Source organism: Leopardus geoffroyi, chromosome B1 (assembly GCF_018350155.1).
Source record: "Leopardus geoffroyi isolate Oge1 chromosome B1, O.geoffroyi_Oge1_pat1.0, whole genome shotgun sequence".
NCBI lineage: Eukaryota > Metazoa > Chordata > Mammalia > Carnivora > Felidae > Leopardus > Leopardus geoffroyi.
In genome coordinates this window covers 102,408,706-102,436,627 of record NC_059327.1, presented here as the reverse complement: position 1 = coordinate 102,436,627, position 27,922 = coordinate 102,408,706, and the positions used below count along the sequence as shown (strand labels likewise).

The following is a 27,922-nucleotide window of genomic DNA, read 5'->3' as shown; positions in this document are numbered from 1 at the left end:
CTCACTCTCTGCCTCTCTCTCTCTCTCTGAAAAATAAACATTAAGAAAAATAAAGTTTTTCTATAGGAAAGTAAATGTACAAATTGTTTAAACCTATCACTGTAGATACAACTTGTCAAAATTTAATACTCCTTAATCTGTAAATCTAACATTTTTTACAAACACATAGAAATAAGCATTGCTTCATAGCAGAATATGGTGATTGAGCCCCTGGGTGTAGAGCCAGGCTGTCTGAATTAATAAATCTTGGCTTCCATCCCAAGCATCATGTGACTTCAATATTCTGTGGCTCAACTGGCTCATCTGGAAAATGGAGGTAATAATAATACCCTCAACACTGGCTTGTTGTGAAGATCAAATGCATTAATACATGTAAAGAGTTTAGAATATTGCCCAGAACATTGTAAGTGCTCAATAAAAGTTAACTATTATCATTATTATTATTATTATTTCACAAGTCAGGTATTAACACACCATTGACAGTGCTGATGAGCTCTCTCATCATTATATAAACCAGCTGTATGTTTCATTGCCTGCCTCACTAATCACATCTACCACTCTCCAGATCATGTTTCTACTATTGCATTTATAGGGCTTTAAAAAAATTTTTGATACATTCAGAATTTAATTTTGGGGAAGGTAGAGATCCACCCTTATTTTTTTTTATATGTCTACCCTGTTTTTCCCCAGACCATTTTTTTCAATGAATAACCCATCTTTCCTACATTTTTCTTGTCTATTAGCTCTCCCATAACCTTAGACCAAAGGTCTCCAATGTAGGTTTCAGATATACCTGACGGTATATAAAGACTTTCTAAAGAGCAGACAAGCATGGTTAGTTTTATGGGTATGTCGAAATCTTCAACTTCCATGTACTTTTTCCTAAAATCATCTGAGTCACCAGCAGTCTCTTTTTTATTAGACTTTATTTTTTAGAGAACTTTTAGGTATACAACAAAACTGAGGAGTAAGTATAGAGTTCCCATATACCCTCTGCCCCTACATACACACAGCCTCCCCCACTATCAACATCCTCTACCAGAACGCTACATTTGTTGTAGTTGATGAACCTACACTGACCCACATCATAGTCACCCAGAGTCCATAGTTTACATTAGAATTCACTCTTGGTGGTTTACATTCTAGGGATTCTGACAAATGTATAATGACATGTATCCACCATTATAGTATTAGACAAAGTAGTTTCATTGCCCTAAAAATCCTCTGCTCTTCCTATTCATTCCTCCCTCTCCAGTAATCCCTGGCAGCCACTGATCTTTTTACTGCCTCCACAGTTTTGCCTTTTCCAGAATGTCATATAGTTAAAATCATACAGTATGTAGCCTTTTTAGATTGGATTCTTTCTTTTTTTTCAATGTTTCTTAAAAAAAAATTTAAGTTTATTTATTTAACTTAAGAGAGAGAGAAAGAGAGCACGAGAGGGATAAGGGCAGAGAGAGAGGGAGAGAAGGAGAATCCCAAGCAGGCTCCGCACTGTCACTGCAAGACCAATGTGGGGCTCAAACTCACAAACTGTGAGATCATGACCTGAGTCAAAATCAAAAGTTGGACACTTAACCGACTGAGCCACCCAGGTGCCCCCAGATTGGGTTCTTTCACTTGGTAATAGGTCAAGGGTCTCTATTCATACTCCTCTTTCCAGATTTCCTCCCACTTTAACAAGAAAGACTTACCTCTTACTTATTCCTAATCTAAATATTGTGCATTGCCAAATTCAAAAGTAATCCTTTAAACAATTTCTTTAATCATGGCACCATAAAATATCCTCCCCCATCCATCTCAGTAAGAGATATATTTCCAATGAAGTTTGCTTTTTAGGTGACAAGAAACAAAAACCCCAAAACAAATTAGTTTACATATATGGTCATAGGATATATATTTCATGTGAAGAAGCACAATAATATTGCCAATAAAAGACTTTAAAAAAATTCTTTAACATTTACTTATTTTTGAGAGAGAGAGAGAGAGAGAGAGAGAGACAGAGTCTGAGCAGGGGAGAGGCATAGAGAGAGGGAGACAGAGAATCTGAAGCAGGCTTCAGGCTCTGAACTGTCAGCACAGAGCCTGACACGGGGCTCAAAACCACGAACTGTGAGATCATGACCTGAGCTGAAGTCAGACGCTTAACTGACTGAGCCACCCAGGAGCCCTATAAGACTTTCAACATGAAAGCCTATTAGATTAGGATAAGAGTCTAGAGAAGTGAAATTAGAAAGGAAGTTGAACGAGAGAAAGAAACAACATGAAATTTCTGTTAGCGAGGAGTTTATTAATGTTTTAAATGGAAGATGATGTTTCAAATCACTGTAGAATCTACATTTCCATTGAGTAATAAAATAGCTTTATTTTGAAATATAGATACTTGCAACATCCATAAGCAACATCCTTTCCTGCTATTTAAATTTATAATAAAAATTTTACTTTAAGATACAAAACAGATGAACATAAGGGAAGGGAAACAAAAAGAATATAAAAACAGGGAGGGGGACAAAACATAAGAGACTCTTAAATATGGAGAACAAACAGAGGGTTACTGGAGGGGTTGTGGGAGGGGGGGATGGGCTAAATGGGTAAGGGGCATTAAGGAATCTACTCCTGAAATCATTGTTGCACTATATGCTAACTAACTTGGATGTAAATATAAAAAATAAATAAATAAAAATTTAAAAATTTTCTAAGATTAAGAAGGTGCATTTCAAAAATAAAAATAAAAAATAAAGAAGGAAAAGTATTTTAGGGAAAATATACTTTTTCAAAAAGCTTTTAGGGGGATTATGATAAAAAATATCCTTAGAAGCACACTAGGCTGCTTATTCTCTTACATCCCGACTACCTTCTCCTCCCACATCAAACTTGATTGGGATTATTTATGTACTTTTAGGTGCGTGTGTGTGTGTGTGTGTGTGTGTGTGTGTGTACATGCATGCGTGTGGTTAGGGGTGCAAAGTACCAAGGTTATATAATATGAGCCCATTATAGATGGACGGCACTTCGAAGAACATAGTCTTTAGCTTTATCCTCTTTCCTTTTTATTTTTTCTTCCTAATCAGAAACTTTTATGAAGGCTAGAACCTTGCTGCTCCAAGTGTTTTCTGTGGATCACTAGTGTTGGCATCACCTAGAAGCTTGTTAGAAATTAAGACACTGAAACCTGAGTCCAAGCTTTTGAAGAAGCATTTTTTTTTTTAATTTTTTTTTTTCAACGTTTATTCATTTTTGGGACAGAGAGAGACAGAGCATGAACGGGGGAGGGGCAGAGAGAGAGGGAGACACAGAATCGGAAACAGGCTCCAGGCTCTGAGCCATCAGCCCAGAGCCCGACGCGGGGCTCGAACTCACGGACCGCGAGATCGTGACCTGGCTGAAGTCGGACGCTTAACTGACTGCGCCACCCAGGCGCCCCTTTTTTTTTCAACGTTTTTATTTATTTTGGGGACAGAGAGAGACAGAGTATGAACGGGGGAGGGGCAGAGAGAGAGGGAGACACAGAATCCGAAACAGGCTCCAGGCTCTGAGCCATCAGCCCAGAGCCCGACGCGGGGCTCGAACTCACGGACCGCGAGATCGTGACCTGGCTGAAGTCGGACGCTCAACCGACTGCGCCACCCAGGCGCCCTTGAAGAAGCATTTTAACAATATATCCAGGTGCTTTCTTTTTTTTAATTTTTAAATTTTTTTTATTTTTGAGACAGCGTTAGCAGGGGAAAGGGGCAGAGGGAGAGAGAGAATCTTAAACGGGCTTAAGATTAAGGGACTCCTTAAGATTAAGGGGCTCCATCCATGATCATGGGATAATGACCTGAGCCGAAATCAAGAGCCAGACGTTCAACCTACTGGGCCACTCAGGCACCCCTCCAGGTGATTTCTATGCACAATAAAGTTTCAGAAGGACTAGATTGGTGGCACCTAGTTGTCTAATTATCTCGTGAGTGTCAGCCACACCCGGTGAGGTCCCAGTTCCTCACTACCTAAATTTATTTTGGCTGTTCCATAATGACCATCATCATTACTCATACTAATGACATATATTTATAGACCAATTAACAAGCACTTTCACATACATAATCTAATATGATTCCAACTACAATCTTCAATTTAGAACAAAGTGCTTTCTGCAAAGAGCACAAATTCAATTCCACCAATGTGAAGAGACACGAGTACAGCTTCCTGAATTGTTTTCAAAGATGAGCATACTCTAAGTCCCAAAAGTCATTTGGAGCTATTTTCAAATTTAGCAACATCAATATTATTCATTCAAATATAGTTTGTTGTTATATTCCAGAAGATTTTAGGAAAAAAACATAATAAAGTAGTGGTTTGGGGGTGGATTGGTTTTATTGTTAAATCATAAAAATTTAGATCTGGAAAATATATTAATAAAACTATGTTGAAAGAGGCCAAACAACCTGTTTAAGATAGATTCACAAACCAAACCACAAACAGAATAATCTGATAAATCAACAAAAGGTTTTTAAAGGTCTAATTGCACATGTACTGTCTCAGGTTCTAAGTAAAGAAATAAAAACCCTTGCTATTAACTATCTGTGGTGTTCTCAGTTCATCCTTTATGTATCAGATAAAATAATAAATAATAAAAGATGCATCCCCATCTTTAAGGAATATTTATTTTCTGCTTACGAAGAGACTAAAGTAAGAGATGAAAGAAACAGGTAACATTTACAGGGCAGAAGATGGAAAAGAGCTATGTAATTTAATATTGTATGTCTCAAAGTGATGTGAACAAGCACAGTGAGGTGGGATTAGTAAAATAAAACTGAGAGAAACATTTATTTCAAGGCTTTGTAGTTGGTTCGTTTTGGACCCACCAGTTTTTATCAAGCTGCCAAAAAAAAAAAAAAAAAAAAAAAAAAAAAAAGACTGCAAGCAGGTGTCTAGAACAAAAAGGCATTGGGGAAAAAAAGCAATGAAGAAGGCGCCTGTAGAGATGTGACACTTAGTGGCCGTTCTACACAGAGGGTCTGTATGAACTACAGATAAGGAATCGATATACTAAATACTGATATTTCATCCCTCCTCCAGGAAGTTGCTCATTCATATTTAGACAAGTTTATTTTCAAGGGATCATATCTGGTAAATTGGACTACTTAATCTTCTTTGGAAAGCCTGGTGGATCATTGAGGTTCTACCAACATGTCTTCCTGAAACTCAAGAAGCCCTCTTCTGGACCAGAAGTCACACAAGAGACTTGCAGTTTTGTTTTGTTTTAATGTTTATATATTATTGAGAGAGGGGCAGAAAGAGAGGGAGACACAGAATCTGAAGCTGTCAGCACAAAGCCTGATCGGGGCTGGAACTCACAAACAGAAAGATCATGACCTGAGCCTAAGTTGGACGCTTAACCAACTGAGCCACCCAGGCACCCCAAGAGCCTTGCAGTTCTAATGAGTTGTTTTTTTGTGCCAAGACTGAGCTGTCACAGAGACGCTAGGAGCCCTGTACTAGGTTCTAAACCTCTTGTGTGGAGCCACCGTGAACTCATGAACAAAGCCCATCTTTGACTTCATTGAAAGTTTATCACTGAGTGTCAAGTACACAGCTCCTCGAGCACAGCAACCTTACCTTATCTGTAACTCACTTAATACAGATTGTGACGACCCCCTCCCTCCCACACAGAGTAGGTATCAGCATGTCACAGCTCTGAGGGCATCTTCTCCATCGCTTATTTCCCACCCCTTCTTGGAAATGGGCTTGCACTGTTCTCTTCACCTCTTTGCTCTACCCACCCACTCACAGTCATTCGCTTTTGGCAGCTGGAAAGGACCTGGCACTCCTGATGTAACTACCAACGGCTTTCTGCTTCACCAAATTGGGTTCTGACACCACGCTCTGTTGCCAAGGGCCCTGCCTCGCTCCAGCTGTTCCCGTATTTCTTCCCCAGTGGCATGACACCCACAGTGAGGGGCGGGGGAGAACTCATCCCCCAGCATCTCTGCTTCTATCCATGGGCTCCACTGGAAGCTCTTAAGTATTCAACACAACTATGTGCTTCTGAGAACAGGGTTTTAACAGAGTTTGGGCTAATCAAATGAGCACAGTTTGTTTTGTGCTTTGGGACAGAATGAACCTTGTTAACTGGTGTCACAAGTCTTGAGCCAAAATAGACATCAGAGCCTGTGGGGAGTAGCCACAGGGTGACAAGGCTGCTTTCTAGGAGTTCAGGTAGACATGAGCCCATGCTTGAACCTGCCACTGGCACAAGTTGCTAGACAGACCTTGTATCTCTCCCTGATTTTGTCTATGGCACATACAACATCTCCACAAAGTTAAGGGGGAAAGAATCCCACCACTCTAAATATATTCATTGGTTTAGGTTTTATATAATTCTTCCCAGTGCTTATTGCCATGGATTAATTTTTACACAAAGTTAATCAACTGGCTTATAGGGCCTTCAGAATAAAGCTTAAAGTGTTGCCATTTAAAAGCACTCCATCAACATATACCCTGATCACCTTCTCTGTGAAAAGCAGAGCTTCAAACTGCCTGCTGAAAATCTGATTGCCAAAATATTGACTAATCTCTTACAGAAAAATAGAATGCACTGAGCAGCTTGTGAAATACAATTTGGATGGCTAAATATGTTGTGGGTTTTTTGGGATTCTGTAAAGATTCCCAATTCTGAACAAATTTCTTTATGCATCTTAAATTAATGGCCTGGCTCTATGAAACTTGGTACTTTGCCTCACCTCAACTGACTTTAGTATTCTTCATATTATTGTAGATGATGAAAACACCATCTGTCCTTGAGAAGGCTTTGAAACTATTTTGAATAAAGAAGGGTAGTTTCATTGAAGTTTTACATTATTTATATAATGTTGGCAAAGGATCTGAAAAAATAATTTTAACAGTTTTATCATAAAAAGGATGCATGGTTATTTAAAATGAAATGATATTTTCTAATTTAAAGATTTTAAAACTTTGTTTCAGAGAACCTGAAGCCTCAAACTTGAAGTCTGTCATAATCATGTTAGTGATTCTTTCATGCAAAATATGATTAGTAATATATTTTGTTAGACATAGTGAATACTCACAGCTCCCCTACCAAGGAGGAGAAAGCATCAAATTAATAAATGTCTTACCTTTGGTAAGTTACTTCGTTTATGTAAGCATCAAAATCCTCATCTACTTAGGGTTGTTGGGAAAAGCACATGTATGGAAGTTGCTTTGAACAGTGCCTGGAACACAGTAGGAATGCAGATGTGACTGTGAAGATTACTCCTGCTAACCAGGTAAATACACGTCCATTTTCATCCTGGTCTTGATTTTCTCTCACTTATTAAATATTGACTAAGTATGTGCTATGTTTTGGGCTCAGGCGCTGTGCATAGAAAAGTGAATGAAACAGATTCTCCCCATGGAGCTTTAGGAGAGACACATCCAGGCAAACAGACCACTTAAAATGCATGCCATAAGTGCTCTAGAAGCATAGAGTGGGGACTCGGCCCAGTCTGGGGTTTCAGGAAAGACTTCTTCCTGAAACATGAAGAATGGTTAGGAGTTGGCCAGATAGACGTGGGGGAAAGTATTTCAGGCAGAGAGAATCCCAATGAAAATGCCTGGAGGTGAGAGAGAACTTGGAGCCTTTGAGCAACAGAAAATAATTCAATAAAGTTGAAAATTAGATTTAAAAAAGTGTTTACAGATGGGACTGGGAAATTAAACAGGGACTAAATTATAAAAGGTATTGTAAACCATGGTGTAGAGTTTGGAATTTATCTTAAAGCAACATGAAATCATAGAAGAGCTGTATGTAAAACAGCATGGTTGGCTTTTCTTTTTTAAATTTTTTTCTTCATGTTTATTTATTTTTGAGAGAGAGAAACAGAGACAGAGCATGAGTGAGGGAGGGCAGGAGGGAGAGGGAGGGATGGAGAGAGAGAGAGAGAGAGAGAGAGAGAGAGAGAGAGAAGAGAGAGAGAGAATCCAAAGCAGGCTCCAGGCTCTGAGCCCCAACACAGGGCTCACAAACTCACAAACTGCGAGATCATGACCTGAGCTGAAGTCGGATGATTTACCCACTGAGCCACCTAGGTGCCCCTTGGTTGGCTTTGTTTTAGAAGCATCATACATAATGAGGAAAATGAAGTGGAAGAAAGGAAGACTGGAGACTGGGAGGCTAAGTTAGTAGCCAATACAGTAATTTAGAGAAAAGACGATAGTGACCTGAATTATGGCCATGACAGTGGGACTGGAGAGACCACATGGGTGACGTGTTTAGTAGGTAGCCTCAGCTGGAGGAGGTGATTTATGAGAAGAGGTGGGTGTGGTAAGAAAGGAGTCAAGAATGATCCCCTGATTTACTGGCTACTGAGGTGCTGCCACTCACTAGACAGAATGTAAGAAAAAACAAGTTTGGGAAGAAAGATAATGAGTTCAGGTGAAGACACAATGAATTTGAAATGTCTACAGAACATCTAGAGAAATCTAGAATCCAGAAGAGGTCTGGACTGGCACAATAGCTTTGGGAATAATCAGCACATAGCTGGTAATTAAAACGAGGGAAGTGGAAAACCAGAGATAGTGTAAAAAGGGAGAAATTTTCTGAGACAGGATTCAATGAAACATTGACATGTGAGAGATGAACTGAGGAAGAGGAATCCCCAAAAGGGACTAAAAAGGAATGGTCAGGGGTGCCTGGGTGGCATAGTCGGTTAAGCATCTGACTATGGCTCAGGTCATGATCTCACAGTTCCTAGTTCCAGTCCCCTCCATTGGGCTCTCTGCTGTTAGCATGGAACCTGCTTCAGATCCTCTCTCCCCTCTCTCTGCCCCTCCCCAACTTGCACACATGTGTGGGAATTCTCTCTCAAAATAAATAAACATTTAAAAAATTTAAATCCACAAACATACATGCAGACACATGCATATACACACTCATATGTACTTTATTTATTTTTAAAATGTTTATTTATTTTTGAGATAGAAAGAGCCAGCAAGGGAGGGGCAAAGAGAGGTGGACAGAGGATTGAAGGCAGGCTCCCTACTGACAGCAAAGAGCCCAGTGCAGGGCAGAACTCATGAACCATGAGATCTGATCTGAGCCGAAGTGGGATGCTCAACAAACTGAGCCACTCAGGCGGCCTCACATGGACTTTAAATCCTCAAATAATAGATTAGTTTTCCTCTAAGATCCACCAAGTTCTGCTCTGTCTTGTTTTCCTTCTCTTACCACCCCCATCCTCTGTAGTTACACTACAACTCATCCTCACTTCTCAGCAGACCAAACTAAAGGAAGAAAGAGAACAGGGAGTGGGTGCAAACTCAGGTTCTGTTACCAAAGCTAAACCATTGTCCATGTGCCCTGATTGTAACTGTTGTACCAAAACTTCCCAATGGAAGCAACTTATTACCATTTTAAGTGTACATTGTAGAAATGAAATACAATTTGACCAACTTAAGTTATGAAGTTTAATTTTCATCTCCTAACAATGTCATTGACCTTTAGAAAGTTTAAGAAGGGAGACCACGCACTATACATTTCAATATTTCAAAACTTTCACTACTAGCTCTTGCTATAGACAATACGTCTAGAGAGAAAACAAAAGCATGCATAACTTAATTTCTTTTCTATATTTAAATAATCAGAAATCATTTATTAAGAACAAATGCAGTTGGAAAGGTTTGCTGCAAAGAAAAATGACCTATTTTTAAGGTCCAACTATAAATCAGAAATTCAAATGTATAAAATATCTAATTGGTCAAGGGGTTGAATGTACAAAAATTTTGCATTTTTAGTTTTTCTTTACTCTTTTAAAACATATGGTTTAGTTAAAAGAAATAGGATTTATTTAGATAGCAGAAGAATGTCAGATTATATGACTCATATCCTACCTAAATTTTCCTGTTGGAAAATTTCCTCTAACAGATGAGTAATCTAATTTTATGCTGGATCAGCCCCACAATCTGATACAGTTATGGGTTTGAAATAGAAGTGATTTGCTAGTTGTGTGATTCAAATGCTTTTCTAGTATAATGCAGTCATCCCATTACTTTAACAAAAAATTGAAACTAGGTAGAAAATTTCTAATGGTCTTTATCACTAATGAAGCATGTCAGTAATATAAACTAGATTTTCATCTTGAAAAGAACTAGAAGTTCCCCAAGTTCCAAAAATGCAAAGAAGGCAAATATGTAAATGATGAGCTTGACACTGATTGCAGGCAAAATTCTAAAATAGATTCTCAAACAGATGGTTTGTGGGCATTTAGAAACATAAGAGGTGACCATCAGGAGCCAGCATGGGCTCAGTACAAACAAATTTTGCCAGGTAATCCAATGGAGTTATTAGACTACAATGGATTTGCAAAGTTGATGTAATATATACAAGGTTACCTAAAAGGTAAAAAAACAATTGAATTATTCAGCCATAATAAAGTATGCATATAGATTATTTACTATGATATAATTTACTATGACTTTGCATAATCAATCATTCAACAAATATTTATTGAGCACTTACTTAGCATCTTGCACTTGGCCAAGGGCTTATACACAACCTCTTTTAATATAGTTCTGCCTATGAGGTAGGAGCTGTTATTACAGAGGAGTAGAGTATAAGGGTTTTAAGTACACAGACTTGGAGCCACAGAATCTATTCAAATCCTGACTCTGTCACTTACATGGCTGTGTGACCATGAGAAAGTCACTTGACTTCTTCCTCAGTTTGCTCATTTGTAAAATGGGAATGATAATAGTAACCATTTTGCAAAGGGATTGTGAAGATTGAATGAGATAATGTATTGTAAACATCTTAGAAAAGTATCTGACACATCAGAGTAAATGCTACTAGAGTATCAGCTATAACAACTCCATTTTAGAAAAGTAGGTTGATGTGTTCAAGACACCACTGTTTCCCAAGCCAGGATCTAAACCCAAGGCTGCCTGATGCCAAAGTCCATGCCCTGAATCACTATAAAAATTACATTTAAAAAAAATGTGTGACTTTCTTAGATGATTTCAAAGAACCCCTGACACCTACTTCTTTATACCTCTGTTTTAACAATGTATATTATAACTAAGGTGTCTGGAAAGATATTTCTGGGCTCCTGTGCTGAAACTTTCCTACAGGCCAGGAAAGCTACTTAGGAAATTGGGTTTACAAATTTGAAGGCTAGAGTCCTCACGTTATAAAAGGCAGATCGTTTTACCTCTGGAGAATGATTTTCTTCACAAAGAATAAATATTGTAATCAAGGAAACTCATTAAGAACAGTAGCTAATGTTTATTATTGCTAAATATGCTCAGGCCTGTTCTAAGTGCTTTTCACACGTTATTTAACCCCCATGACCACTTGACAAGGATGTAATTATTAGCCTCATTTTTTTTTTTTTTCAGAGAGGTTTACAACTTGCCCAAGGTCACCCAGCTAATAAGCTACAGAGCTGGAATTTAAACCAGGAGGTTGGCTCTGGAACCTAGGCTTTTCAAATTCCCTCTTATAAAATCATGTCCAGCTGTGTATGGTACACACCATAGGACCTCAAAGAAGTCGTTTGTTTCCAGCAATCTCCCTCACAGCCTATTTGGTCATTTGGTATACTTAAGTCCACTTACTTAATCATCCATTCCCCACATTTCCAGGTTTCCTCAAATGCCTACTCATCAGAGATGCCCCTTCTTGAGTATGTTATCTGCATAGTAACATTCTGGCCACTCTCTCTCATCCAAACCTACTACTTGTCATCGACAGGCATTATTCATTTGCTTGTTTGTTGATTATTTCCTGTCCACTCATCTGTATAACATAAGCTCCAGGGAACTTTGTCTACTTTGTTTACTACATTATTCCAGAGCTTAGAACAGAGCCTGGCACATACCATGCTCACAAAAATATTTACATAAATGACTAAATTCTTTCAGATTCTTATTTGCTACATAATCTAATTTTTATTAGTAATATCAGAAACAAAAATAAAAGAAAAATGTCACCATCAAACATAATGCACAATCTCTGTTAATTGTGGCCTTCATATCTAGTCTCTGTTTATAAGCAGATACTGGTATTCCTTTTTACAGGTAGGTACTCATGACAGAGATTCCAACATGCATCTGCCTTTTCAGAGAATATTATCAGATCAGATAAAAATCCACTGTTGGTGGGGCACCTGGGTGGCTCAGTCGGTTGAGCATCCGACTTCAGCTCTAGTCATGATTTCATGGTCCATGAGTTCAAGCCCCACATCGGCTCTGTGCTGACAACTCAGAGCCTGGATCATGCTTCAGATTGTGTGTCTCCCTCTCTCTCTGCTCCTCCCCCACTCACACTCTGTCTCTGTCTCTGAAAAAAATGAATAAATCTGGGACATCTGGGTGGCTCAGTCAGTTAAGCCTCCGACTTCGGCCTCGGGTCATATCTCACAGCTCGTGAGTTCGAGCCCCGTGTCGGGCTCTGTGCTGACAGCTCGGAGCCTGGAGCCTGCTTGGGATTTTGTGTCTCTCTCTCCCTCTGCCCCTCCCCTACTCATGCTCTGACTCTCTCTGTCTTTCAATAATAAATGAATGTTAAAAAAAATTTTTTTAATGAATAAATGTTAAAAAAATTTTTTTTTTTTAATCCACTGCTAAATGGATTTTTGCTTGTCAATGACTTTCAAAAACTACATGTTCAGGGGCCTCTGGGTGGCTTAGGTGAGCATCAGACTTCAGCTCAGGTCATGATCTCATGGTTTGGTGGGTTCTAGCCCCATGCCAGGCTTTGTGCTGACAGCTCAGAGCCTGGAGAGGGCTTCAGATTCCGTGTCTTCCTCTCCTTGCCCTTCCCCCGTTCTCTCTCTCTCTCAAAAATAAAGATTTATAAAACTTAAAAAAAAAAAAAAACCTCACATGTTCAGGCTCAGTTTTTTTCTTTTAAGTAAAAGCAAAGCTGGTCAAGGCTTTTACATCTGCATATTAGAAGTCATTTTACCCTGAGGCACCTGGGTGGCTCAGCCGGTTAAGCTCAAGTCATGATCTTGCAGTTCATGGGTTTGAGCCCTGCATCGGGCACTGTGCTGACAGCTCAGAGCCTGGAGCCTGTGTCTCCCTCTCTCTCTCACCCTCCCTGCTCATGCTCTGTCTCTGTCTCTCTCTCTCAAAAAATAAATAAACGTTAAAAAAATTTTTTGAAAAGAAAAAAGTCATTTTACCCTACATTTTATATTGCCAGAGATGAACATTACAGTCCTAATCCAGTAGTACTTAACTATAGCAAGATTCTTGAGATACAAACCATGCTTTCTTTTCAGTTAACCTCTTAGAGATCATCAAAAAATTTAGTGGTCACTAAAGAAAGCACACAGATACAGAATTAACATTTATGTGCTACAAATTCCTTCACAAAATATTTTCGCACCATTTTGATAAACTCAGAGGTTGTAAAAATGTTAAATGTAGATTTTCCTTGCATTATCAACAAGATGAGACTAGGTCAGTGGAAATATGAAATCCACTTAGGTATGAAATGCTTACCTAAGAGTTTGTGCTAGAAATTGCATTAGCTTTTTATTACTTCTTAACAATACACATTTATTATCTCACAGTTTCTGTGAGTCAGGAATCCGGGTACAACTCAGTTGGGTCTGCTTAAGGCTGCAATCAAGACCAGCCAGGGCTGAGGTCTTATCTGAAAGCTCAATTTGGGAAGGCTCTGTTTCCAAGCTCACTTATGTGATCACCAGCAGTATTTAATTCCATCTGGGCTGTGGAATGTGGGCTTCAATATCCATAAGGCTGTTGGCTGGAGGACCCTTACTTCCTTGCCATATGGGCCCCCCTAACATAGAAACTTGCTTCATCAAAGTCAACAAGGGAAGGAAACTGCTAGGAAGATGGAATTTATATTCTCTTGTAATCTACTCACAGGGGTATCATTCCCTCAATGTTAAGGTAGTCTATTTGTTCAAGGCAAGTCCCTCAAAGGGAGAGAAGTATATAGGCCCTGAATACCAGAAAGTGGGGATCAATGGGGGCTATCTTTGAGGCTGCTTATCACTGAAGTACTATCTCAAAATAATACTTTATTTCTTGTTAAAGAGACATGCCCACACGAAACCCCCTTCTTGTCTTAGCTGTCCACTATTACCTCTCTTGAGAGTCACCATCATCTGGTATTCTCCCACTTCTGCTGAAGCTGCTGCTTCTGAAACAATCTAAGACTTCCTAGGCAACTTTAGGTAGAAGTAAACAAGGTGAAAACAAGAAATAAAGTAGACTCTTTTCCTCTTAAATCATTAATTTGAATAAAGAGTTGATCTATTATACAGGTGCAGCATCCCTGGACTTCACAGCCAAAGGAGAGTAGCTAAGGTTGTACAAATGACATATTCTGTAAGAGTCTCTCAATCAAGAACCAACATCACTTTTGCACGTACAAGTTCTCCTATTGGTTATTAATAAAAGCTAAATTACAATTTCACTCCTGTCTGTATGCAAGCATTGGGATTACAGTTAGATCTCATCATGTCTCTTTGCATTAATGAGCCCTACTTCATGATTGGACTTCTAATTGCATGTCAAGTCTGAGCAGAAGAAATTGAGTTTGGGTAAACTAATAATATCAGCTTTCTTCTCTATGTACAGTTTATCTTTGAACAATGCAAGGGTTAGGAGTGCTGACCGCCCCCCTACCCACCACACTGTCGAAAATTTGCATACAACTTTTAACTCCCCAAAACTTTACTACTAATATCCTACTGCTCACCAGAAGCCTTACCAATAACATAAACTATAGGCTAAATATATTTTGTGTGTTATATGTATTATATACTGGATTTTTAAAACAAAATAAGCTAGAGAAAATAAAATATTAAGAAAATACATTTACAGTACTGCATTGTATTTATCAGAAAAAAAAATCACATATAAGTCAACCCATATAGTTCAAACCCATGTTATTCAAGGATCAACTGTAGACATTAATGCAATCATGAGAGGGAAGTTAAGATCCTCAACGAAAGAAGAAAATAAATTGATTCACTGTTAAGGTGAAGATAATACACGTGGCATAGAAGTGGATTCCCATTTATAAGAAGCAGCACAGGGTAGTGGTTATAAACACAGTCACTTGAGATAGACTGCCTGCAAATAAATCCTGGTTATATGAATTACTAGCTGGTTATATGAATTACAGCAATCAATCTCAGCAATCAAATCTTGGATTTCCCCATCTGTAAAACAGAGATAATATTTTCACCTACTGCATAGGGTAGTTATTAGGATTAATATTTATAAGTGCTTAAATCAAGACCTGGCACACAGTAAGTGCTACATGCATGTTTGTTAAATAAAAGAATATCTTTTAAGTTTTTACTTCATGTGACTTCCAGTTTCTGGTCTAGCACACAGTCATCTTGGAAATGATCACTCCTGTCCACAGGAAAAGAAAAAAGCTGAACAAACTAAAAACCAACAACTTTCTTAGATGTGTCAGAGAAGTGAGGTCACAGAACAAACCACTGCCGCAAAATCTAGAGAGGCAGACAGGCAGATACAGAGAACCACAACTTACCAGAACAGAAACTCACACTTAACAGAAATCTCCACAGGAACCTTTGTGGTAGGAAACCTAAGCTGTAATAGACTAATTGTTGGAGTTTAGTGTAGACAAGTCTGAGAGTTAAAAACTCCAGTTGGGGGCCCCTCATAGGATGACTCCCACTCTTTTGTAAGTTTTACCTCCAAAAGCCCTACCAGACTCTCACAGTGAGGTTTGGGAAAAAACTTTTCTCATGCTTCTGGCAAGGGGAGGGAAACAGTAGCCATTTTAATATAGGGCAGAACACTCTGCTCTTCTTAATAAGTCCTGCCATAAGAGAAACTATGTCACCAGAGCCCAAAAGACTGGGGTTTTGCCAGAGCCTACCTGACCTAGGAGAAAAAAAGACCCAACTCCATTTCCCACTAGTTTTCCTGTCTTACCTAAGGAAGGTGGGGGTGAGAAACTGAGAACCACTTGTAAAGGTCATAGCCCAGGCTCACTGAAAGAGTGGGACCAAATCATAGGACTATAGAATGCTTCCCCTTCCCTACACCTCACCAACACTGAGGGCCTATCGACTCCAGTTCCTTTTATCCAGTACAAAAAAAAAAGTTTTCAAAAAAAAAAGTTACAAGGCACACTAAAAAAATATATAGTTTGAAAAGACAGCAAACATCAGAACCAATAGCAGATATGGCAAGGATGTTGGAATGATCAGATTAGGAATTTAAAATAACTATGATTAACATGCTAAAGGCTTTAATGGGAAAAGTAGACAACACTTAAGAACACAGGAGACAATCTAGATGACCTTGGGTTGGAGAGGATGACTTTTAGATAGAATGCCATAGACACAATCCATAAAAGAAACGTTGACAAGTTGGACTTCATTAGAATTAAAAACTTCTGCTTTGTGGAAGACACAGACAGAATAGAATGAGAAGACAAGCCACAGACTGGGAGAAAATATTGCAAAAAACATACCTATCATCCAAAATATACAAAGAACACTTAAAAACTTTTTTTTTTTACAAAGAACTCCTAAAACTCAAAAGTAAGAAAATATAAAACTCAACTTAAAAGTGGACAAAAGATATGGACACCTCAGCAAAGATTTGCAGATGGCAAGTAAGCATATGTATTTGCTCAACATATGTTAATATCATATGCCATGAAGGAATTGCAGATTAAAATAACAAGGTATCACCATACACCTATTAGAATGGTCAAAATCCAAACACTGACAAAAGGAAATGGTGGTGCAGATGTGGATCAACAAGATCTCTTATTCATTGTTGGTTGGAATGCAAAATGGGATAGCCACTCTGGAATACAACCTGACAGGCTTCTTACAATGCTGAACATATTCTTACCATGTGATCCAGCAATTGTGCCCTTTGCTATTTACCTAAATGAGTTGAAGACTGATGTCTACACAAAAACCTACAGTGAATGTTTATAGTAGCTTTATTTGTAACTGAAAACTTGGAAATCAAGATGCCCTTCAATAGGTGAATGGATAGACAAACTATGGTACGTCCATAAAATGGATTATTCAGTGATAAAAATAAATGAGATATCATGCCACAAAAAGACACAGAAGAACCTTAAATGCATATTGCTAAGTGAAAGAAGCCAATCTGAAAAGGTAACATACTGTATAATTCCAACTACATGACAATCTGGAAGAGGCAAAACTGTAGAGGCAGTAAAAAGATCAGTGTCTGCCACGGGTTAGGGGAGAGGGAGGCATGAATAGGTGGAGCACAGATGATTTTTTGGGCAATGTAAGTATTTTGCATGATACACTATTAGAGAATACATGCCATTATACACCTGTCCAATCCCATAGAATGTACACTACCAAGAGTCAAGTCTAATGTGAATTATGGACTTTGGGTGATAATGATGTGTCAACGTTCGTTCATCAATTGTAACAAATGAAGCATACTGATGGGGGATGTTGACTGTGGGGGAAGCTGCATGTATGTGGCAGGGGTGGGAAAGGAGGGGTATATGGGAACTCTGTATTTTCCACTCAATTTTGCTGTGCTCTAAAAAATGTCTATTGATTTTTTAAAATCTATGCTGTTGAAATATAGCTCAAGTTTAGATTGTAATTGAAAGCTCTCCTATAACATCAGTGAAGAGCAAGTTGGAAATCTTTGCATGGCAGCACAACTTTGCTGGCACCAATCATACTGCCTAGCACACATTAGGAATTCCATAATTCCTTTTCTGCCTCCACTTCACTCCAGAAATCTGTAAGCCCTCAGCAGTGTCACCTGGGGGAGGGGAGTGGATGACAGCTGTAAGCACATTTGACGTAAAACAGATTGGCAATCCCAGAGCTATGGACAAGAACGAGCTAACCTCTTCAAGAAATTTAGATCAGTGCTTCTCCAACTTTAGTGTGTATAAAAATCATCTGGAGGAATTTTTTTAATAAAAACTGTACAATACCTCCTGCAGTTTCTGATTCAGTAAGTCTGGGGTGGAAACTAAGAATCTGAATTTTCAACTGGTACCCTGGTGATGCTGATGCTGATGGTCAGTGGATCATGTTTAAAAGTTGCAAGAGATACATGAATTCAGCAAAGTTGCAGGATACAAAATCAATGTACAGAAATCAGTTGCATTCTTATACACTAACAATGAAGCAACAGAAAGACAAATCAAGAAACTGATCCCATTCACAACTGCACCAAGAAGCATAAAATACCTAGGAAAAAATCTAACCAAATATGTAAAAGATCTGTATGCTGAAAACTATAGAAAGCTTATGAAGGTAATTGAAGAAGATATAAAGAAATGGAAAGACATTCCCTGCTCATGGGTTGGAAGAATAAATATTGTCAAAATGTCAATACTACCCAAAGCTATCTACACATTCAATGCAATCCCAATCAAAATTGCACCAGCATTCTTCTCGAAGCTAGAACAAGCAATTCTAAAATTCATATGGAACCACAAAAGGCCCCGAATAGCCAAAGTAATTTTGAAGAAGAAGACCAAAGCAGGAGGCATCACAATCCCAGACTTTAGCCTCTACTACAAAGCTGTCATCATCAAGACAGCATGGTATTGGCACAAAAACAGACACATAGACCAATGGAATAGAATAGAAACCCCAGAACCAGACCCACAAACGTATGGCCAACTCATCTTTGACAAACCAGGAAAGAACATCCAATGGAAAAAAGACAGTCTCTTTAACAAATGGTGCTGGGAGAACTGGACAGCAACATGCAGAAGGTTGAAACTAGACCACTTTCTCACACCATTCACAAAAGTAAACTCAAAATGGATAAAGGACCTGAATGTGAGACAGGAAACCATCCAAACCCTAGAGGAGAAAGCAGGAAAAGACCTCTCTGACCTCAGCCGTAGCAATCTCTTACTCGACACATCCCCAAAGGCAAGGGAATTAAAAGCAAAAGTGAATTACTGGGACCTTATGAAGATAAAAAGCTTCTGCACAGCAAAGGAAACAACCAACAAAACTAAAAGGCAACCAACGGAATGGGAAAAGATATTTGCAAATGACATATGGGACAAAGGGCTAGTATCCAAAATCTATAAAGAGCTCACCAAACTCCACACCCGAAAAACAAATAACCCAGTGAAGAAATGGGCAGAAAACATGAATAGACACTTCTCTAAAGAAGACATCCGGATGGCCAACAGGCACATGAAAAGATGTTCAACGTTGCTCCTCATCAGGGAAATACAAATCAAAACCACACTCAGATATCACCTCACGCCAGTCAGAGTGGCCAAAATGAACAAATCAGGAGACTATAGATGCTGGCGAGGATGTGGAGAAATGGGAAGCCTCTTGCACTGTTGGTGGGAATGCAAACTGGTGCAGCCACTCTGGAAACCAGTGTGGAGGTTCCTCAGAAAATTAAAAATAGACCTACCCTATGACCCAGCAGTAGCACTGCTAGTAATTTACCCAAGGGATACAGGAGTACTGATGCATAGGGGCACTTGTACCCCAATGTTTATAGCAGCACTCTCAACAATAGCCAAATTGTGGAAAGAGCCTAAATGTCCATCAACTGATGAGTGGATAAAGAAATTGTGGTTTATATACACAATGGAATACTACGTGGCAATGAGAAAGAATGAAATATGGCCCTTTGTAGCAACGTGGATGGAACTGGAGAGTGTGATGCTAAGTGAAATAAGCCATACAGAGAAAGACAGATACCATATGTTTTCACTCTTATGTGGATCCTGAGAAACTTAACAGAAACCCATGGGGGAGGGGAAGGAAAAAAAAAAAAAAAAAGATGTTAGAGTGGGAGAGAGCCAAAGCATAAGAGACTCTTAAAAACTGAGAACAAACTGAGGGTTGATGGGGGGGGGGGGTGGGAGGGAGGGGAAAGGGGGTGATGGGCATTGAGGAGGGCACCTTTTGGGATGAGCACTGGGTGTTGTATGGAAACCAATTTGACAATAAATTTCATATATTGAAAAAAAAAAAAGAAAACTTCGCCTAACTGGAAAAAAAAAAAAAAAAAGGGAAGAAATAAAAAATAAATAAAATAAAAGTTGCAAGAATTTGTATGTTTTTTTTTCATTTTTATTTTTTACTGTTTATTTATTTTTGAGAGAGAGAGAGAGAGAGAGAGAGAGAGAATGTGAGCAGGGGAGGGGCAGACAGAGAGAGGGAGACACAGAATCCAAAGAAGGCTCCAGGCTCTGAGCTGTCAGCACAGAGCCCAATGATGGGCTCCAACTCACAAGCTGTGAGATCATGACCTGAGGTTAAAGTCCGACGCGCTTAACCGACCAAGCCACCCAGCTGCCCCTGGATGGTTTTTTTTTTTTTTCAACGTTTATTTATTTTTGGGACAGACAGAGACAGAGCATGAACGGGGGAGGGGCAGAGAGAGAGGGAGACACAGAATCGGAAACAGGCTCCAGGCTCTGAGCCATCAGCCCAGAGCCCGACGCGGGGCTCGAACTCACGGACCGCGAGATCGTGACCTGGCTGAAGTCGGACGCTCAACCGACTGCGCCACCCAGGCGCCCCCCTGGATGGTTTTTAAAGATGAAGTCAGCTCAGCAGACATTCTGGAATTTATAAAGGAGGAGTTTGGGACCAGAAATCTGGCTGAAAGGGACTAAGGAACTCCTCAAAAGGGTGAATTTTTTTGGCAAGCACACTGTACTTTGAGACTTTAGATGGATTGAGGTGATGAAAACTGAGAGAAGGCCTAAGAAAATTCAGTCTATGTTTTGTTTTGCTCTCAGGGAGCTATAACAATATTTGGGTCCTCTTAGAAAGGGCATGTGGTGTGTGGGTCACCATAGATCTATTACTTCCTATGGTCCTCTAACGGATCAGCTTCACTCATTTATAATCTGCCTGGACCTTTAAGTCATTTGACTTTGCAAGTCCTGTACTAGATAATCTTTCAGACCCCCACATAGCTTTAAAATTATGAGATGTTAGGGGCGCCTGGGTGGCGCAGTCGGTTAAGCGTCCGACTTCAGCCAGGTCACGATCTCGCGGTCCGTGAGTTCGAGCCCCGCGTCGGGCTCTGGGCTGATGGCTCAGAGCCTGGAGCCTGTTTCCGATTCTGTGTCTCCCTCTCTCTCTGCCCCTCCCCCGTTCATGCTCTGTCTCTCTCTGTCCCAAAGATAAATAAACGTTGAAAAAAAAAAATTAAAAAAAAAAAAAAAAAAATTATGAGATGTTATCTGTAGACTTCCCCTTTTGGTGCCAGAGAGGAAGTTCCTAACACAGAATATTGGCACATTGGCACATAACACTTTTAACTATAAATCCTCACACTGCAATGAGGAATTTTCAGGTAAAATTTGCTTCATGAATATTATAATTTCCTACAACAATATAACATAATAAATAGTCATCTTCCTTTAGGAAAACTTCATGTATACGGGGCGCCTGGGTGGCTCAGTCAGTTGAGCGTCCAACTTCGGCTCAGGTCATGACCTTGTGGTCTGTGAGTTCAAGCCCCGTGACAGGTTCTGTGCTGACAGCTCGGAGCCCGGAGCCTGCTTCGGATTCTGTGTCTCCCTCTCTCTCTGCCCCTCCCCCGCTCATGCTCTGTCTCTGTCAAAAATAAATAAACATTAAAAAAAAAAAAAAAGAGGGGCGCCTGGGTGGTGCAGTCGGTTAAGCGTCTGACTTCAGCCAGGTCACGATCTCGCGGTCAGTGAGTTCGAGCCCCACGTCGGGCTCTGGTCTGATGGCTCAGAGCCTGGAGCCTGTTTCTGATTCTGTGTCTCCCTCTCTCTCTGCCCCTCCCCCGTTCATGCTCTGTCTCTATCTGTCCCAAAAATAAATAAACGTTGAAAAAAAAAATTAAAAAAAAAAAAAGAAAACTTCATATATAAAACTAGAGGTAGAAATTAATATGTAAGTGAATAAATAAGGCACCTTATAACAGTTTAGGGTTTCCAGACTTAGTAAAAAAATAAATAAATACAAAAAAAACCCACAGGATTCCCAGTTACATTTGAATTTCAGATAAACAACAAATAATATTTTAGTATAAGTACGTCCCATGCAACATTTGGAACAAATTGGATACACTTATACTAAAAAAATCATTTGTTGTTCATTGAAATTCAATTGTAACTTAGCACCTACATTTTATCTGACAATCTCTAATACTTTCCTATTGCTGCTGTAACAAATTACCACCAACTTAATGGCTGGAAGCAACATAAATTTATTATGTTACAGTTCTAGAAGTGAGAAATCTAAGATATATTCACATGACTACATTCCTTTTGGAGGTTCCAGGGGAGAATCCATTTCCTTGCCTTTTCCAGCTTCTGGAGGCTTCATATATTCGTGCTCATAACCTCCATCTTCAAATCCACTAGTTATAGCATCTTCTCTCCTCTCTGATCTCTGCTTTTGTTGTCATATTCTCATATTGTCTCATTCCCTCTCTCTGCCTCTACTGCCTCTTCCCTCTTATAAGCATCCTTGTGATTACATTGGGTCCACATGAATAAAGTCCCTGTCTCAAAATCCTTAATTTTGTCACATCTGCAAAATAACTTTTGCCATACAAGGTAACATATTTACAGGTTCTTGGGATAAGGATGAGGATACCTTTGAGGGGAGGGCATTATTTTGTTTACCATATATCTCACAATAGTTATTGGAGTTACAATGAGTTTAACCCATAATAACAAATTCTACTTTCATTATTTTATCTTATTATTTCTAATTCTACTTAAGATATGATCTTCTTTGTAGAAGTCTAATTGGCACAGAACTTTTCTGGAACATATTTATTTTTTAGACATTAAACCATGTAATTTCCTACAGAGTTTTATCAATGAGCATGAATTTTCTTTTTTACAGATGAGAACAGATCAAAGAGCTTTAGCCATTTGCTGAGACAGAGTGATATGCCTAATATTGTTGTGTCCAGGATTACCCACATGTTACAACTATCTGGGTGCAACATAAATCAAAATGTCCCATTTCTCCCCCCCCCATTTTGTTGTACTTATATGAAGATATAATTTTTTATTCCTCTAAAAATACAGAAAGAGCTTAAAATAATATAAGATCATATCTAGATATCTGAGGATAGCAAATGGTAAGAAAAGGAAGCTCTTTTAACTATTCCATAGAAATTAGAGATGAACTTGATAATATAAGTTTTTAAATTTATATTATCAAATTAAAAATATGGAAGGGAAATACATACTACACGTGACTTATAGTGTTCAGTCATTTTTGTCTTTGTTTGGACTGCTATAACCAAAATACCACAGGCTGGGTGGCTTGTAAACAGTAGAAATTTATTTCCCATCATTCTGGAGACTTAAAGACTGAAATCAGGGTCCTGGCACGGTTGGATGAGGGCTCTCTCTGAGTTGCAGACCTCTTATGGCATCCTTATGTGGTAGAGGAGGCCAGGGAGCTCTGTGGGATCTCTTTATAAGAGTATTAATTCTATTCGTGAGGACTCCACCGTCCCCTTCCAAAGACCCCCACCTCCTCAAACGATCTCCTTTGGGGATTAGGATTTCAACAGATGAATTTAGGGGGGGGCACAAACATTCAGACCACAGCAGTTATCAATGCATAAAATCTTCTCACATATTAACTAGGTGGTTTCCAGTTTGAGTCTTGAACAACAACAACAAATGTCTTTGTTAAAATGTAGTTGAGGGGCGCCTGGGTGGCTCAGTCGGTTGGGCGGCCGACTTCAGCTCAGGTCATGATCTCGCGGTCCGTGAGTTCGAGCCCCGCGTCGGGCTCTGTGCTGGCAGCTCAGAGCCTGGAGCCTGTTTTGGATTCTGTGTCTCCCTCTCTCTGACCCTCCCTCGTTCATGCTGTCTCTCTCTGTCTCAAAAAAAATAAATAAAAAAAAAAAGAGCCTATTTCTTAAAAAAAAAAAAAAAAATGTAGTTGAAAGCCAAAATCTCTTCAAAGAAAAAGTTAAATGCATCAGAACAAGAAAAGGAAAACACATTTTTATTTTTACTTTTTGTGATAATAAAAGCTACTCATATACCTTAGAGAAGATCTGGGAAATTCATAAAGAACAAAGTTCAAAAAGAAAAAAAAAAAAATCCCAGAATCCCACCACCCAGGGATAACCATCTTAACATTTTGCATTATTTCTTTCCAGGATAATTTCTAGAAAACCAATTTCTATATAGACAAATTGTATAGCAGACCTGTATGGTAAATAAAATTGTAAGATTCCATTTGTTCATTTATTTATCTACCTATCAATTTCTTTCACCAGATGTGCTATGATAGACCATTCATCCACTTACATGGTACACTGCCCATTTCAGTGGGTGCTGTAAAGGTTAATAAGACATGGATTTTTATACTCTAGTAGAAGTATATTTAGTCTGGATTCTTCTGGACACACTAAACCAAAGACCAATTCAAAAGTATTGGCTCATCAAATGGAAAGTCCAAGAACGAGTGCAACTACTCCTACATAAGGGCTCCGCTTCTCTCCCTTATCTCTCAGTGTGCTGGCCTCTGTCTGACTTCATTTTCTTTCTTTTTTTTTTTTTTTTTAATTTTTTTTTCAACGTTTATTTATTTTTGGGACAGAGAGAGACAGAGCATGAATGGGGTAGGGGCAGAGAGAGAGGGAGACACAGAATCGGAAACAGGCTCCAGGCTCTGAGCCATCAGCCCAGAGCCTGACGCGGGGCTCGAACTCACGGACCGCGAGATCGTGACCTGGCTGAAGTCGGACGCTTAACCGACTGCGCCACCCAGGCGCCCCCCTGACTTCAAACACGTTCTGTTCTCTCCATGTGGTGGCAACACGGCCCCTGACAGTTCCACACTTGCGTAGTTCTTAGAGTTCATAATCCTAGAGAAGGAAAGACCTACTCTCTCCAAGACTTCACACATCAAGACTGATGACAGAACTCTGTTTAATCCTGCCTGGGTGAACAGGAAATGAGGGAAAAGGGACGGGGTTTCCATGATTAATAGAGCCTGGTCATACTTATGCCTGCATTAACATTAACACCAGAATAATGTGGGATCAGGAAAATAATGTGGGCATTTCTTCAAAAAATAGAAGGGTGCTGGTCATACAAAGCAACATATGTCCAATAAAGAGGAAAAGATGTGTATTCAGATATTTTGTTGAAAAACAGGTTATTTTTAGACAGATAATCCAGGTTAATATGTTGATTCAAACGCATTCCTTTTTAAGAGTAGAATGTACAACATTATCTGAACCTCTTTTCAAACTTCAAAAACTTTTTTCCCCTGAAAACATGAAACAAAGTTTCCTTGGGTGTTTCAAAAGTTTTTTTTTTTTTTTTTTTTTTTTTTTTTTTTTTTACTAACAATGAGGTTATGGGGGTGCCTGGCTGGCTGAGTCGGTAAGTGTCTGACTTTGGTTCGCTCATGATCTCACAGTTCATGAGTTTGAGCCCCACATCCAGCTCTGTGCTGACAGCTCAGAGTCCGGACTCTGTTTCAGATTCTGTGTTTCCCTCTCTCTGCCCCTCCCCCGCTCACACTCTCACAAAAAATAAACGTTAAAAAAGATTTTTTTTAAATAAAAAACTGAGGTTATGAAGTAAACGAATTTTGTGATGATATGTAGATGTGAGTGGAGATGGATTATATATCTTTGGACTAACTCCAATAAAAGGCAGATGCTGCAGTGTTAAAGTTACACTAATACGATAATGAAAGAATGGTGGAAATTCTACCAAAGTGGAGGAAAGCAAAGGCAAAGTAATCAAGCAGCAATCTCAGAACAGCAATCTGAGATGGTGAATCTGGGTGGTTTCAAGGGAAGCCCTTACCAAGTCAAAAAAGGAAGGAAACTAGTATTTGAATAGCTATCCTGTTCAAAACGCTGTTAGATTGTTTTATTTTTTTTAATTTTTTTTTAACGTTTATTTATTTTTGAGACAGAGAGAGACAGAGCATGAACGGGGGAGGGTCAGAGAGAGGGAGACACAGAATCTGAAACAGGCTCCAGGCTCTGAGCTGTCAGCACAGAGCCCGACGCGGGGCTCGAACTCATGGACCGCGAGATCATGACCTGAGCCGAAGTCAGCCGCTTAACCGACTGAGCCACCCAGGGGCCCCTGTGTTAGATTTTTTTAACTTTACACAAAGTAATTATTATTTCCAAACTAAGATATGGAAGTTGAAGCTCACAGATTACTTAACTCATCCAAAGTCCATTTGAACTGAAGTTTACCTGAAGTCGAACTCCACTCTATTTGCACTACCAAGGTGCCCCCGCCCTCAGAAAAGGATAGACTACCTCAATTAAAGGCCCTTTTCATTTCTGACAGGAAGAGAAACTAGTAAATGCCCACTAAAAGACCGTAAGGATTTAAATGATGAATTTAGCCAGGAGTTCTGTTGTGAAATTGTGCTATGAAAGAACTTAAGTTGTTAAAAGAACTTGAATGGCCTACACTCTGTAAGCCCCTTGCCTGTTTTGAAAGTCAATCAACTGTCTGAGCATGTGGACATAATTTCTGTCCACTTTCCTCCTTCACAATTCTTGTCTCCAGGCCATGTTAAGCTCATCCTATCTAATTCTTGGCTCATGCTGCTCCTTCTGCTTCAAACACTTTTCCTTTCCTCCAGATGATATCATGGCTGCTCCTTCTCATCACTGAGGATTTACTAAACTCAACTGCCACCTCTACAAAACGACCACTTTCTGCAATTACCCCTATTACTATAGCATCACCATTCTCAGATAGCATTAGTATGTCAACTTGTTTTATTTTTTTGTTTAAGATTTATTGCTTGCCTCCTCCAAAGAGAATATAAATTTGTCGAGGGACAGATTTCTGTCCACCCCAGTTCTGTAACACTTGAATTATTCTTGAGACACAGAAGGCCTGACACACACACACACACACACACACACACACACACACACACACACAATGTAACTAAATAATTGAGTACATGGATTGCAAGTGGTACAACTGGGACTACAATGTATCAGTGGTAGTAAAAAACGTAAGAGACAAAAGTAGCAGAATGGAGCCTGAAAAGGAGTTACAGTGCCTATTACCTCTGAATCGAATGTTAACAAAATAATATGCAAACAAAATAATATGCAAAAAAATATGCATTACTCCATGCCAGGCACTTGTTCTAAGCATTTTACCTGTATTAACTCGTTTTTATCCTTCATAATAAATAGGTTTAACACTCCTTTGTTGCAGATGAGTAAAGTAATGCACAAAGGCTAACTTGGCCAGGGTCACAGAACTAGTCAGAGGCAGAATCAGAATTTGAACCTAGGTAGTTTGGAGTTCCTGCTTTTAACTACGCTTCAAAACGCCGAATGGTTGGCGGCACGAGTATGCGGTTCCTCTATGAGCATAAAAATAAGTTTATCCGCTTAAAATACTGGGGAGATTGAAAAAATAAACACATTTTGTTTCAGCTAGTGGTGGTTGTAACACTGTTAGTTACAAGTCGGCAATATTCTCAATTCTTGTCAACTTCTCAAGTCTACCATATTTCACCTTCAGCCTGCAACAACCCCACCTCACCGTCTCAAAGTTTCCTCCCCTCCCTCCTCTCCTCTTACGCCCATTTATTCCAGCGTTTCTCCACTGAAAATGATACAAGCTCTGCCTCTGCAGCTTTCTACTGGCTAAATCTCAACTTCCTCATCTGTGAAATAACAATACCCGTCCAGTCTATCCCGCTAAAACTGAGGAAAGGGTGAAATGTGAAAGCCCTCTACTGATATTAATTTCTATCCTTGACCGTTATTTTCGTGTCCTTTTCTTCCCTACACTTCATGATAAAAGAAATAGACTTTCCCGTTCAGAAACTCGCCTCCTTAAACTCACTTGCTTCTCCTAGCCAGCTCCGCGGGTGCCAACCTCGCTGTGAGCTTGCGCACTAGCGACGGCGGTAGCCTTGGCTTTTCCACCTTC

The 27,922-nt window shown here is 39.4% G+C and overlaps 1 long non-coding RNA gene across 1 annotated transcript in view; it reads right to left on the bottom strand.

The window, feature by feature from the left end:
• LOC123593080 overlaps positions 1-27,913 on the bottom strand; it is a 41,227-nt gene extending 13,314 nt beyond the window's left edge. Inside the window, exons 1-2 of the long non-coding RNA XR_006710108.1 lie at positions 27,836-27,913; positions 7,119-7,214 (exon numbers count right to left, since the gene is read on the bottom strand). This is a non-coding gene — a long non-coding RNA (uncharacterized LOC123593080). The remainder of the gene's footprint in view (positions 1-7,118; positions 7,215-27,835) is intronic.
• Between the last annotated feature and the right edge of the window lie 9 nt (positions 27,914-27,922).